Raw genomic sequence first — 12,394 nt, forward strand, 5'->3', positions numbered from 1 at the left:
CAATAAGAAGGCAAATAGGCTAAGTAAGTAAAAGAACCCACCTCCATTCTAATATATGCATCATGACTGAGATAGAGTGAAGGAATCTTCCATCTTCATCATAGCAGAAGGTGCCGTAAGAACGTTACTGCCCACCACCATCCCTTGTAAGATTATGATGAACAATGTGTACAGAGGCGTAGTAAAGTTGTAGCAACCCATAGGCAGCAGGTGCCATAGAAACGTAACTACCCACCACCATCCCTTGTAGGGTTATGATTAACATTTGTGTATAGAGGCACAACAGAGTCACAACCCATAGGTCCAATGTGAAAGAGTTGCAGAAGTAAAGAACCCTAGTAAAGTAGGCTCTCATGCAATTTGTACCATTTCATGTGTCATATCAGCACAAATGGAGTAAGTGTGTGTGTGTGTGTGTGTGTCAGAGAGAGAGAGAGAGACACAGAAGAGAGAGAGAGAGAGAGAGAGAGAGAGAGAGAGAGAGAGAAAGAGAGAGAGAGAGAGACAGAAGCATGTGTTTTTTTTTTGTGGTGACACTTGGGAGAGGGAAAAAGAAAGACTGTATTAAATATCTACAAAAGGCCCAAAGGGTAGCATGTGTTTTTTTGTGTGGTAATGCTTGGGAGGGAGAAAGAAAGTAAAATTAACTACAAAAGGTCAAAATGAATTTTGAGACAACTTGAAGATTGTGGAGGTCTTGAGCTAAATCTGCTATCCAAAAGACAACATTTGACAAAAAAAATCCTATGGATCAAAACTACAAGAGAAACAATGCCAATGATCATCTCCTAGTTTTAAAATCTATTTGTGGATTTTTGTGGAAAACCTCAATGAGAACTATGCCCTCACGAAATACTGCCCGCTTTCTTTCTTGAGCGCTATGCCCTCACGAAATACTGCCCTCACGAAAGAAGCATGTGCTCTTGCCATGGGATTTATTATATTTCTTACCAAAGTTGAAAGAAGGAAAACACCCCAAGAACATTTGACTTAGAGCTGAGTCACACACGAGAGGCATACGAGGTTCGAAAAACCAGTTGAGTCCAGCGGCAAACTTGCTATTTGTGGTGAAAATTGTAAACTGTAATTGATTCAACTCCAAAACTTAAGTAAGAGGGGCCGGCTTTATTTTTTACAGGCACCCATGCCCTTCAAAATTGATGGGTTTGGTGAAATATAGCAAGTGTATTTCAGTGTAATTTTTTATGGATATTTTATAATTTTCCAAGTATTTTATGGCCAAAATGCTCAAAGACGGGCATGACGCGCCCATCAAAAAGAAATGATGGTAGGAGGAGTGAAAGGGGGTAGGGATTTAAAGAGGGCATGGAGTAATACTTGGAGCTTTACTTTTTCTAGCAAAATTTGGGTGCTGGTTGAATGTGTTTCGTATAAATAGTGTTGGTATAGAAAATCAGAGAAAAATCAAACATCATGCTCCTTTTTTAGCATTTCGGCCATAAAATACTTGCCGACAAAAATTACACTAATATTAACCAAAAAAAAACTTGATGGACGAGCTTTCTTATCTTACTTCTTACTTTATATAAAAGAAGAAGATGGGTTGACTTTTCTTACTACCATGTGGCGAGTTTTTAAGGCATCTACTAGAGCAAGACCTGCTTTAAAAAAATATAATAGCAAGAACTTTGTTTCACTTTTCTTGGTTCCACGTGGCAAATGATAATGAGGGGGAGGAGACAAGACTTAATTATATAGAGAGAGTTTAAAATTCAAATTAAAGTGCATATGGGGGGCCATGTTGCAGTCCTAAAAGACTTTAATTCAAATCATTAATGGTGGTAGTCTCTCTCTCGTCACTCTCTCCCTTTCACATACACTCAATGACCATATCTCTCATACATTTCTTGCCCATCTCTCTCTCATACATTTCTTGCCTCCAAGTCCCATAGCCTTTTGCCATAGCTCTCTCCTTCTCCCCCCCACACACAAGGTATCTCTCTCTCTCTCTCTCTCTCACTCTCTCTCTCTCTCTCTCTCTCTCTCTCTCTCTCTCTCTCTCTCTCTCTCTCTCTCTCTCTCTCTCTCCCCTATGGGCTTAGGATTTTGTGTGCAATTGCTTGCGTAGAGCTTTTTTTTGGCAAACTGTGTGCATGGAGCTCTCTCACTCAACAACCATCTCTCTCGTACATTTCTTGTCTCCAACTCCCATAGCCTTTTGCCATACCTCTCTCCTTCTCTCCCCCCCACACACACAACGTAGCTCTCTCTCTCTCTCTCTCTCTCTCTCTCTCTCTCTCTCTCTCTCTCTCTCTCTCTCTCTCTCTCTCTCATGGGCTTAGTATTTTGTGTGCAGGTGCTTGCATATAGAGATTTTTTTGGCAAATTGTGTGCATGGAGCTCTCACATATGTACTCTCTCTCTCTCTCTCTCTCTCTCTCTCTCTCTCTCTCTCTCTCTCTCTCTCTCTCTCTCTCTCTCTCTCTCATGGGCTTTATTTGCTTGCATGTATTTTGAAACCCTACTGAGGGTGCTTCTTCCCTCTCACACAAGATTGTTAACTTGCATGTAGGTTGAAACGTGGAAGCAACTACTTCTCTCATTAGCTCGCCAATGGGGGGTGCTTATAAGGGGTGGGGGGGAAGAGAGAGAGAGAGAGAGAGAGAGAGAGAGAGAGAGAGAGAGAGAGAGAGAGAGAGAGAGAGAGAGAGAGTTTGGGGGAGAGAGAGAGAGAGAGAGAGAGAGAGAGAGAGAGGACTGTAGGGGGAGAGAGAAATAGAGAGAGAGAGAAGGGGGAGGATTGCAATAGAGAGAGAGAGAGAGAGAGGGAGGGAGTACAGTAGAAGAGAAAGCTTGCATGGGTCCAGCTCTTTGGGAGAGTATCATGAGCATTGCCGCATGCTAAGCTTGCCACTACAGCATTGTATGATGAGAGAGAGAGAGAGAGAGAGAGAGAGAGAGAGAGAGAGAGAGAGAGAGAGAGAGGGACTATAGTAGAAGAGAAATCTTGTGTGGGTCTAGCCCTTTGGGAGAGTATCGTGAGCATTGCCACATGCTCAGCTTGCCCCCACTAGAGCATTGTATGATGAGAGAGAGAGAGAGAGAGAGAGAGAGAGATGTGTGTAGAAAGAGAGCGGCCATGTTGGGGAGGCTTAAGTAGCCGTAGTAAGTGTTTGTGTGTGTGTGATTTCACAAAGTGTGTGTGTGTGTGTGTGTGTGTGTGTGTGTGTGTGTGTGTGTGTGTGTGTGTGTGTGTGTGTGTGTGTGAACAGAAGTTATCAAAACCCAGCTTGTATGAGCAGCTAACAGTAAACCCTGCAAATTTTAGAACCAACATAGCTAGTAGACAAAGTACATCAAGCCCCTGCACTAAACCAACCTCTAACATGCTTTTATCAGACCGAGAGGATGAGTCAGCAATCATATTTATCTGCATAATATTGCAACAACCAGCAACTTGGAGAGTAGTCTACTTAGTGTATCATTACAAGATACACATTTATAAAAACATGGTGAATTAACAAATGAAGCCAAGTTGGCTTGCAGAAGAACAAGATCTTACATCATTAAAATCATGCAATGAAAAGTGTAAGCAACATATGTGTAGCCTGAGAAGTTAATCCCTTCATTAGGACAGAATACTCTAACTAACAACATTTGCAAAAAAGTGTTGAGCCTCCAATTTAGCAGATCACTATCAAGCAAAGAAAATCCGTGTCCAATCAAGAGATATATATCCATATATCCAGATGGGATATATTCAGTTTTTTTAAAACCCATATTTTCATTATTTCACTGAGAACTAGAAATAACAGAACTGTATGTGCATCAGATGCTGGTTCTAGAGGAAAAGGAGTAGAAGCAAAATTATATGAGAAAAAGAACAGGCACCTGGTTGGAAGGTATCCCCAACCGGATGCAAGAAGGAGAGTCATGACACAAAGTGTCAGGACTATGGTCCTACGGAAGTCGAACCCTAGCATAAGTTAATAGCTTTCGGAGTCTCGAGAGTATTATTAGTGCTAGCGGGGTTCAGGGGTTAATGGGCGTTAGGGTTTGGTCCATGTGTGTACACATTTAAGTTAGCACGGCTCTTAAGTAAGATGGGCGGCCGGGCTAGGAGGTGTGGTTGGGAGGTGAACCGACTTCCACCCTCTCTTCTTCTCCACGCCGAGGCTATGGCGGCTTGAGGAAGACGCAGCCGTAGCGGAGGCGTTACACTGGTATCAGAGCTAGCGCCGCCCGTACGGTGACCTGCACGAGAAAAGAGCTCAACGCTGCAGCAAAAGAAACGAGCGCCGCCGCCCGTACGGTGACCTGCACGAGCGCAGCCTGCACGCGTCCGCGTGAACAGCCCACAGCGAGCGCCGCCACCCACCCGTCGTCCGTACGGCCTTAGCAGACGCCTAAGGCGGCGACCAAGGCAGACCGGCAGTCCTCGAAGGCGATCGGTGAGCGATCGTTGGCGCGCCGTTGGCGAGCGCGCGAGAATTCTCCCTTACTTGAGTGGCACAAGGGGGAGGCTTCACCATCCAAGGAGTGGGGTTTTGAACCCACAACCTCAAGCTCCAAGGCAAGTGTGCTAGCCACTTCACCTTTTCACTTGTGTTGTTCTTCTCTTCAAAAGAGCTCTACTTATTCTTTCAAGGGAGGACACAAACTACAAGGAAAGTGACACAAACTACAAGGAAAGTGACCTTTTCACCTTCAACTTTCCTTCTTTCAATTTGTGAGAGGAGTTTTCTATGCTCCAAGTTTGGAAGTTTTTGGTGGACGGATCTTCAACGACATGCTACATGCAACACACTTTTTTGCATGCATGTGTTGATTGACGACTCAAGTGGTGATTTCTTCTCGATTTCCGTGCATGCAAGAGGACTTCTTCTACGACGCTTCAATTGGAGTTCACTTTTGAAGGTAATCCGTTCTCTATTTGTAAGCACGTGCATACCATGGCCTCAGCGGAACCGTCTCATGTTCACTTCGATTTTGAGAATGATATGCATGATGTTAGTGAGGCACACCCTTTGGGTGGTGGTGTGGGTGATTCGCGACAGGCCGTTGCGCCTGATCGGGATGACAACATGACCGATGCCGAAGGGGGTGCGAGTCCAATAGATGATTATGGTTTGGTAGACACGGTAGAGTTTGGGCGTCTCACTTCAAGGGTAGTTGCACTTGAGCGCACTATAACAAATGTCAATACCAATCTCACAAACATGAGCACGCTTTTTACTGAATTTATGGCACGTTTTGCAAGTGGATCGGCGGCAAGTGGAGGGCCTATTCCGATAGTTATGCCTCCTCTTGTTCCAAATCCTATAGTAGAATCTATTGCACCATCTGCAACGCAGGAAGGGGCTATGTTGAAAAATGTGAAGCCGCCTGTGTTTAAGGGAGAGGAGCGCGATCGTAACAAGGATGCGGTCCATACATTTTTACACAAGTGGACGGACTTGCATCGCTTACGCCGCACTCCCGCTGCTGTTATGGTCACTGAGACGAGTCTCACACTTGAAGGTAAAGCCTACAAGTGGTGGATGAGTCTACCTGTTGAAACTCGCCCTAAGACTTGGGAGGATTTTGTGACAGCATTTAAAAAGGAGTTCTTACCACAAAACGAGAAAGATCGGAGTTGGACAGCCTGGGACAAGTGCAAGATGGAAGGTCTTACACTTAATCAGTATGTGTCCAAATACCGTGAAGTCATTCTCAAGCTAGATGGTTTGGACGACTTTCAAAAGGTTCGTGGGTTTGTTAGAGGCCTTGATAAAGAATATCAGGCAAAGGTTAAAACCCAATATCCTAAAACTTTGGAAGCGGCTATCCAAAGTGCCCTTATCTTTGATGACACCATGGATAAGAAGGGCATGGATAGACCGGCCAAATTCAATGGCTCGCAATTTAATGCTAATAAGCGTAAACTTGCCAGCAATTCTACTGAAAACACAAAGAAGTCTAAAGGGTCAAGTGGTCCGTTGTCTTCACAAGACTTTGAACGGGCCAAGAAGGAGAAACTATGTTATCATTGCTTAGGTAGTGATCATGAGAAGAAAAATTGTCCACAGTTGCCTCGCAAGAATAAGGATAAGGAGAAGGTCAAGGAGAAGGCTGTACACATGGTGCAAACACTTCCCTTGGATGCTGATCCTAAGTATTCTGCGGTAGAGGTTTCGCACACTGCCGAGATGCATGAGTGTAATCTCACTGCATCTATGTGGCAAGAGACAGTTGGACCACATGATTTGGTCCATATGCATGGCTCCATTTATGGTCATCGAGTACGTATTCTCATTGATGATGGTGCCACGCACAATTTTTTGAACTATGCATTAGTTAAGAAATTAAAGTTGCCGGAGACAAAGAGTTCTCATCGTTATGTGGTGTCCACCATTCAGGGGGATGATCACGATGTGTGGGATACTCTAGTACGGCAAGTGCCTGTGTTTGTGCAAGAACACACTATGGTTCTTGACTTCCAAGTGATGAATATGTCTCGTGCGGATGTCATCTTAGGACGGGAGTGGTTATATGGGTTAGGGTCATCACTCAAAAGGAGTTATGAACATAATACGTTTACGTTTGAGGCCAATGGTAAGCATGTTTTACTTATTGGGGAACGTGATGTACCCCCAACACCACTCATATGTAATGCCGAACTCTCTTTTTTGGAGCATAGTAATCAAATAGAAGAAGTCTATTTTTGTTATTCTGTGTCTCAAACTAGTGGGTTTGATGTGCATGATGTTTCTTCTTCAAATGAATCTTCCTCAGCGATGCCTTCTTTCTCTTTACCTTCTTCTAAAATCTCTTTAAATAATCTTAAGCAACCAGTTAATGCTTTGTCTTTGCAACAACTGTTACAAGAATTTAAAGATATTTTTCCTACTGAATTACCAGAGGGTTTGCCACCCGAACGAGCTTTGCCTCATCGCATTGATGTCGTTCCGGGCACCAAACCAATTAGTAAGCCGTCGTACAGGCTTAGTGCGACTGAAGCAGCTGAGGTGGAACGTCAGCTTGCTGACTACCTTAGTAAGGGCTTCATTCGCCATAGTGCTTCACCATGGGCATCGCCCATTCTTTTGGTGAAGAAAAAGGATGGATCCATGCGCATGTGTGTGGATTATCGCTCCTTGAATGCGGTAACCATTAAGAACAAATACTCGCTACCTAAGATAGATGAGTTGTTTGATCAACTCAAAGGTGCGAAGTATTTTTCTAAAATTGATTTACGTTCAGGATATCATCAAGTGCGTATTAACGCTGATGATATAACCAAGACTGCGTTCCGAACTCGCTTTGGACACTATGAGTTTTTGGTTATGCCGTTTGGGCTTACTAATGCCCCGGCAACGTTTATGACGCTTATGGATAGCGTACTAAGGCCGTACTTAGGCAAATTTGTCATTGTCTTTCTTGATGACATTTTGGTCTATAGTTCGACTTTAGAAGAGCATTTGGAACACTTACGAAAAGTTTTTCAGTTACTACGCGAGAATGCACTTTACGCGAAAGAAAGTAAGTGTGAATTTCTCAAGGATAGCATACAATACCTAGGTCATGTAATTTCTGCAGACGGAATTGCTATGGATGCTAGTAAGGTTGATGCTATTATGCGATGGCCAACACCTCGAAGTAAGGAAGAACTTCAAATCTTCTTGGGAATGGCAGGATTTTATCGCAAATATGTGAACGGTTATGCAAAGATTGCCGCTCCCATGACTGATCAATTGAAAGGCGCGGCAATTACCTTTCAATGGCGTGAGGAGCAACAACGTAGCTTTGATAAGCTTAAAGTTGCTTTGGCTACAGCTCCCATCTTGGCAATTGTGGATCCTCAAAAACCATTTGTGATTGAAACGGATGCCAGTGCTAAGGCAGTGGGTGCGGTTCTCATTCAAGATGGTCATCCTGTTGCCTATGAGAGCAAGAAGCTCAATCGTGCTCAACAAAACTACTCAGCTTACGAGCGTGAGCTCTTTGCCATCATATATGCCTTACGAAAATGGCGACATTACTTATATGGTGCACAATTCGAGCTTGTTTTTGATCACGAAAGCATAAAGTGGTTTATGAACCAAACAGATTTGCAGGGTCGAAAGGCCAGATGGGCTGAGATCCTTCAGGAGTATGATTGCAAACTACGCTATCGCAAAGGACGTTACAATATTGTAGCTGATGCCTTGAGTCGTATGCCGGAGATTAATTCGCTGCTATTCACAGAGTTGAAAAGCGAATTGTTAGAATCTTTACGAGGCAAATGCAAGCAGGATTCAACATACTCAAAGGTGTGGAATCATGTTCAAATGAGGGGTCCCTCTCACTCAAACGGTAGTGTTTCCAGTTCTTCCACACATGGTTCTTCTTTATCACAAGATGAACTACAGCGATGGAAAAACTTTTCCATCGATGATGGATACTTACTCCACAAGGGGAGAGTTTGTGTTCCATTGGACTTAGACACTAGGCGCCAAATTCTTTTTGAGTGTCATGATAGTCCAAGTGCAGGTCATGCGGGCATTCGCAAAACGTATGCTCTCGTAAGAAAGCATTTCTATTGGCCTGGACTTCACAAGGATGTTACTGACTATGTTCTGCAGTGTCAGAAGTGTCAAGTGAACAAAGCAGAACGTCTTAAAGCTGGCGGGTTACTGCATCCATTAGAGATTCCTGACGGAAAGTGGGAAAGTATCTCTATGGATTTTATAACGGGCTTGCCCACAACGAATCGTGGACATGATGCCATTTGGGTAATCGTGGATCGATTAACCAAGCTTTGTCGGTTTGTGCCTACTAAGAAAACAGTTACAACTCCAGAATTGGGACGCCTTTTCGTGGAGAATGTTTACCGACTTTATGGCTTACCATCCAATATTGTCAGTGATCGCGATCGCAAGTTTAACAGCCATTTTTGGCGAGCAGTATTCAGTAAGTTGGGTACTATGTTGAACCTTAGTACAGCTGATCATCCGCAGACAGATGGTCAGACTGAACGGGTTAATCAAGTGCTGGAAGATATGCTTCGGGCATATGTCAGCAAAAAACAATCTGATTGGGAGTCTTATTTGCCTATTCTTGAGTTTGCTTACAATAGTGCAAAGCATGTCTCGACAGGCTTTAGCCCTTTCATGTTGATGTATGGTTTTCAGCCACGTTCACCAGTGTCGGTGGGACTGGCGAATGAGAAAATCAGTCAGGTTAAGGATTTTATCCAAGACCATATGGATATGTTGCGCCTTGCACGATTAAATGTTCGTCAAGCGCAAGATCGTTACAAGAAGTTTGCGGACCAGAAACGTAGGCCACTTCACTTTCAAGAAGGTGATTGGGTGTTTCTGAAGGTACCAGAAAACTCCATCAGTTTAAAAACGGGTCCCGTACCAAAATTGTCGCCCCGATTTTGTGGACCGTTTAAGATACTCAAGAAGGTGGGCCCAGTAGCCTATAAACTTGAGTTACCAGCACATTCCAAGGTTCATCCCATCTTTCACGTAAGCCGTTTGAGGAAACGCCTTATGGGTCATGAAAGGCCGGTGGATGATTCTTTCTTGGTAGAATATGTGGAACCCCCAATACTGCCTCATGAACCAGAAAGAGTATTGGATTATCACATGTTACGTACTCGCCACCAAGTTCGGAAACAAGCTCTTATCAAGTGGAAGGACCGTCCAGAGGAAGGCTCCACTTGGGAAAACATTAGTGTGATGAGGAAACGTTTCCCCACTTTTGTTTTCGAGGACGAAAACTCTTTTCGAAGGGGGGAGTAATGTCAGGACTATGGTCCTACGGAAGTCGAACCCTAGCATAAGTTAATAGCTTTCGGAGTCTCGAGAGTATTATTAGTGCTAGCGGGGTTCAGGGGTTAATGGGCGTTAGGGTTTGGTCCATGTGTGTACACATTTAAGTTAGCACGGCTCTTAAGTAAGATGGGCGGCCGGGCTAGGAGGTGTGGACACAGGCCAGGGTTTTGCTATAAAACCCAACGAGAAACCCTAACTCGTCATTATGTGGTTGGGAGGTGAACCGACTTCCACCCTCTCTTCTTCTCCACGCCGAGGCTATGGCGGCTTGAGGAAGACGCAGCCGTAGCGGAGGCGTTACACAAAGCAAGGACCAGACTAAGTGAGTGAACAGGTCACTCACCTTTCTCTATATATGGGAAGAGGAGCTCTTGGGAGGTTGCCCCCACTAATTGCGCCGGTCCACAACCAGCATGACCTCCACAAAGAGCCAAATCTCCACATAAAGAGCCTCAGCACCATAGCGGCGGTGAAGTGCAAGACTCCAAGGAGAGCCCCTACCATGGCCAGGGCCCCCGCAGAAATCATGGTACATAACCCCAACTTTAATCAAGAAAGAAATAGAACCCATTGTAATTTACTGCAACCCACAAAAGAGGTTGCCAAATAGTCCACATTATTTTTGTCCTCCCCAGCAAGGCAGTCAATGCTATAGTACTCCCCTTATTTTTTTGAGCTCATCCATCCAAAAAGAAATTTTTATTTGGTAAAATTAAGTGAGAAAGATATTCTATAAGAGAGGTGTGTGTGTGTGTGTGTGTGTGAGAGAGAGAGAGAGAGAGAGAGAGAGAGAGAGAGGGATCGGTATGGGGCAACGTGAAGAGGTGGAGAGAGAGACACATGAATAAGGGGCAATGTGAAGAGAGTAGCTCCTTGATTGTAGTTAGAATGGCCAATCTTAGAGAGATTTAATTTACAAAAAAAGCACACATAACTTGAAGAGGTGGAGAGAGAGACACATGGATAAGGGGCAATGTGAAGAGAGTAGCTCCTTGATTGTAGTTAGAATTGCCAATCTTAGAGAGATTTAATTTACAAAAAAGCACATACAAATGGCCAATCTCAGAGAAATTTAATTTATAAAAAAGCGCGCACACACACACAAATGCATATGTAGAATGTGTATAGGACATAAATTCATGATGTGATTGTTACATATGGTTTGCCAAGAAATAATGTTGTGCTCTGCAATGCTCTGATAAATATGTTTGCCAAGTGCAGTGCTCTCGCATAAGAACAAGTACTTGAGGAGGTCCCTTCTTGGCATGTTGTTTTGAAATGCACTAATCATGAGATATATCGAGTGAGCAAGCACTAAACTATTTTAAATGGATGTAACACAAGTTTCTTTCCAATTACAATCACCTTCATTTGTGTGGTAGTCGAGGAGCAGTTGACAAAGGGAAATGCTTTCATGATATATTTTGGCATGATGTCTCTTAAAAGCCACTTATCCTAGGATATGTCTAATGAGAGCAAGGTTTGGATTACGTTAAATGCATGGAGCTTAAGGGTTTTTCTCCAATTGTGGTCATGCTGAAAGAGTGTGGTCGCATAAGAGCAGCTGATAAGGGGGGAATCAATTCATGATGTAATTTTTGACAAAAGGGTGGGCTTTGTCAAAATGGGTTTGTTATCACTTGCCTCTTTAAATTTTGTGGTAGCATTGGAGTCTATTGGGAGCATTGCGTGTACATTTGAGATATATATATATATATATATATATATATATATATGCATGCCGTATGAGAGAGAGAGAGAGACACACACACACACACACACACAAGATGGGTATGTGATTTGTAAGTGTTAGAGAGAGAGAGAGAGAGAGAGAGAGAGAGAGAGAGAGAGAGAGAGAGAGCTTCTATTTTTTCTTTACCTTGTAGAGAGAAGACATTTGTGTACAAGATGGAGCAAAACATCTATGGCGCACAAGAAGCTTGCACAAAGGAGGAGGCTATGGTTTTGTGAAGAAAATTCTATGCTATATTTAAAAACCTCATGTCTCAATTACTCATTGGCTAAGATCTAATATTAAATCAAACATTTTAATTTCTCATTGGCTATGAATTTTAAAGCCAAAAACTCTTTTGCTCAAAAATTATGATCTTCGCTCCTGAGTCTGTGTTGAAAGCCTTTTCACATGAGATTGAGCTTTTGAAAATTTCTTCTTGAGCAGAAGAATAATGTTGAACATGTGCACAAAATGTTACTGTCAAACAGGTGCCTCATAATTTTCTTTCATTGGCTAAGCACCTCATAATTGTCTCTCATTGGTCGAAAAAAATAATCATATTGGTTCAAAAATATAAGTTTTCTTATCATTAATTTCAAAATAATCCAAAAAAAATTATACACTGTATTCTAATCCTTTTAGTTGTACACATCAATGGAAGCACAAATTTTTTTCATATTCATCAAGTGTGGCTCCATATTTTTCTAGCATTTTGTTAATTGACAAAAATTTAGTTGAAAATTCACTGCCTTGATTTTTAAAAATTATTAAAGTAGCTTCTTAAATGCATTTAAAGTAAGGGTTTGGAAAGGTAATTTTTTTAAGCTAGCATCATGGTAATGAAAGAAATATGGATAGATTTGTATAACGAGTACAATATAAATAAAAAAGAATT

The sequence above is a fragment of the Cibotium barometz genome, chromosome 16 (genome assembly GCF_041138505.1).
Source record: "Cibotium barometz isolate CiBa-2024 chromosome 16, ASM4113850v1, whole genome shotgun sequence".
NCBI lineage: Eukaryota > Viridiplantae > Streptophyta > Polypodiopsida > Cyatheales > Cibotiaceae > Cibotium > Cibotium barometz.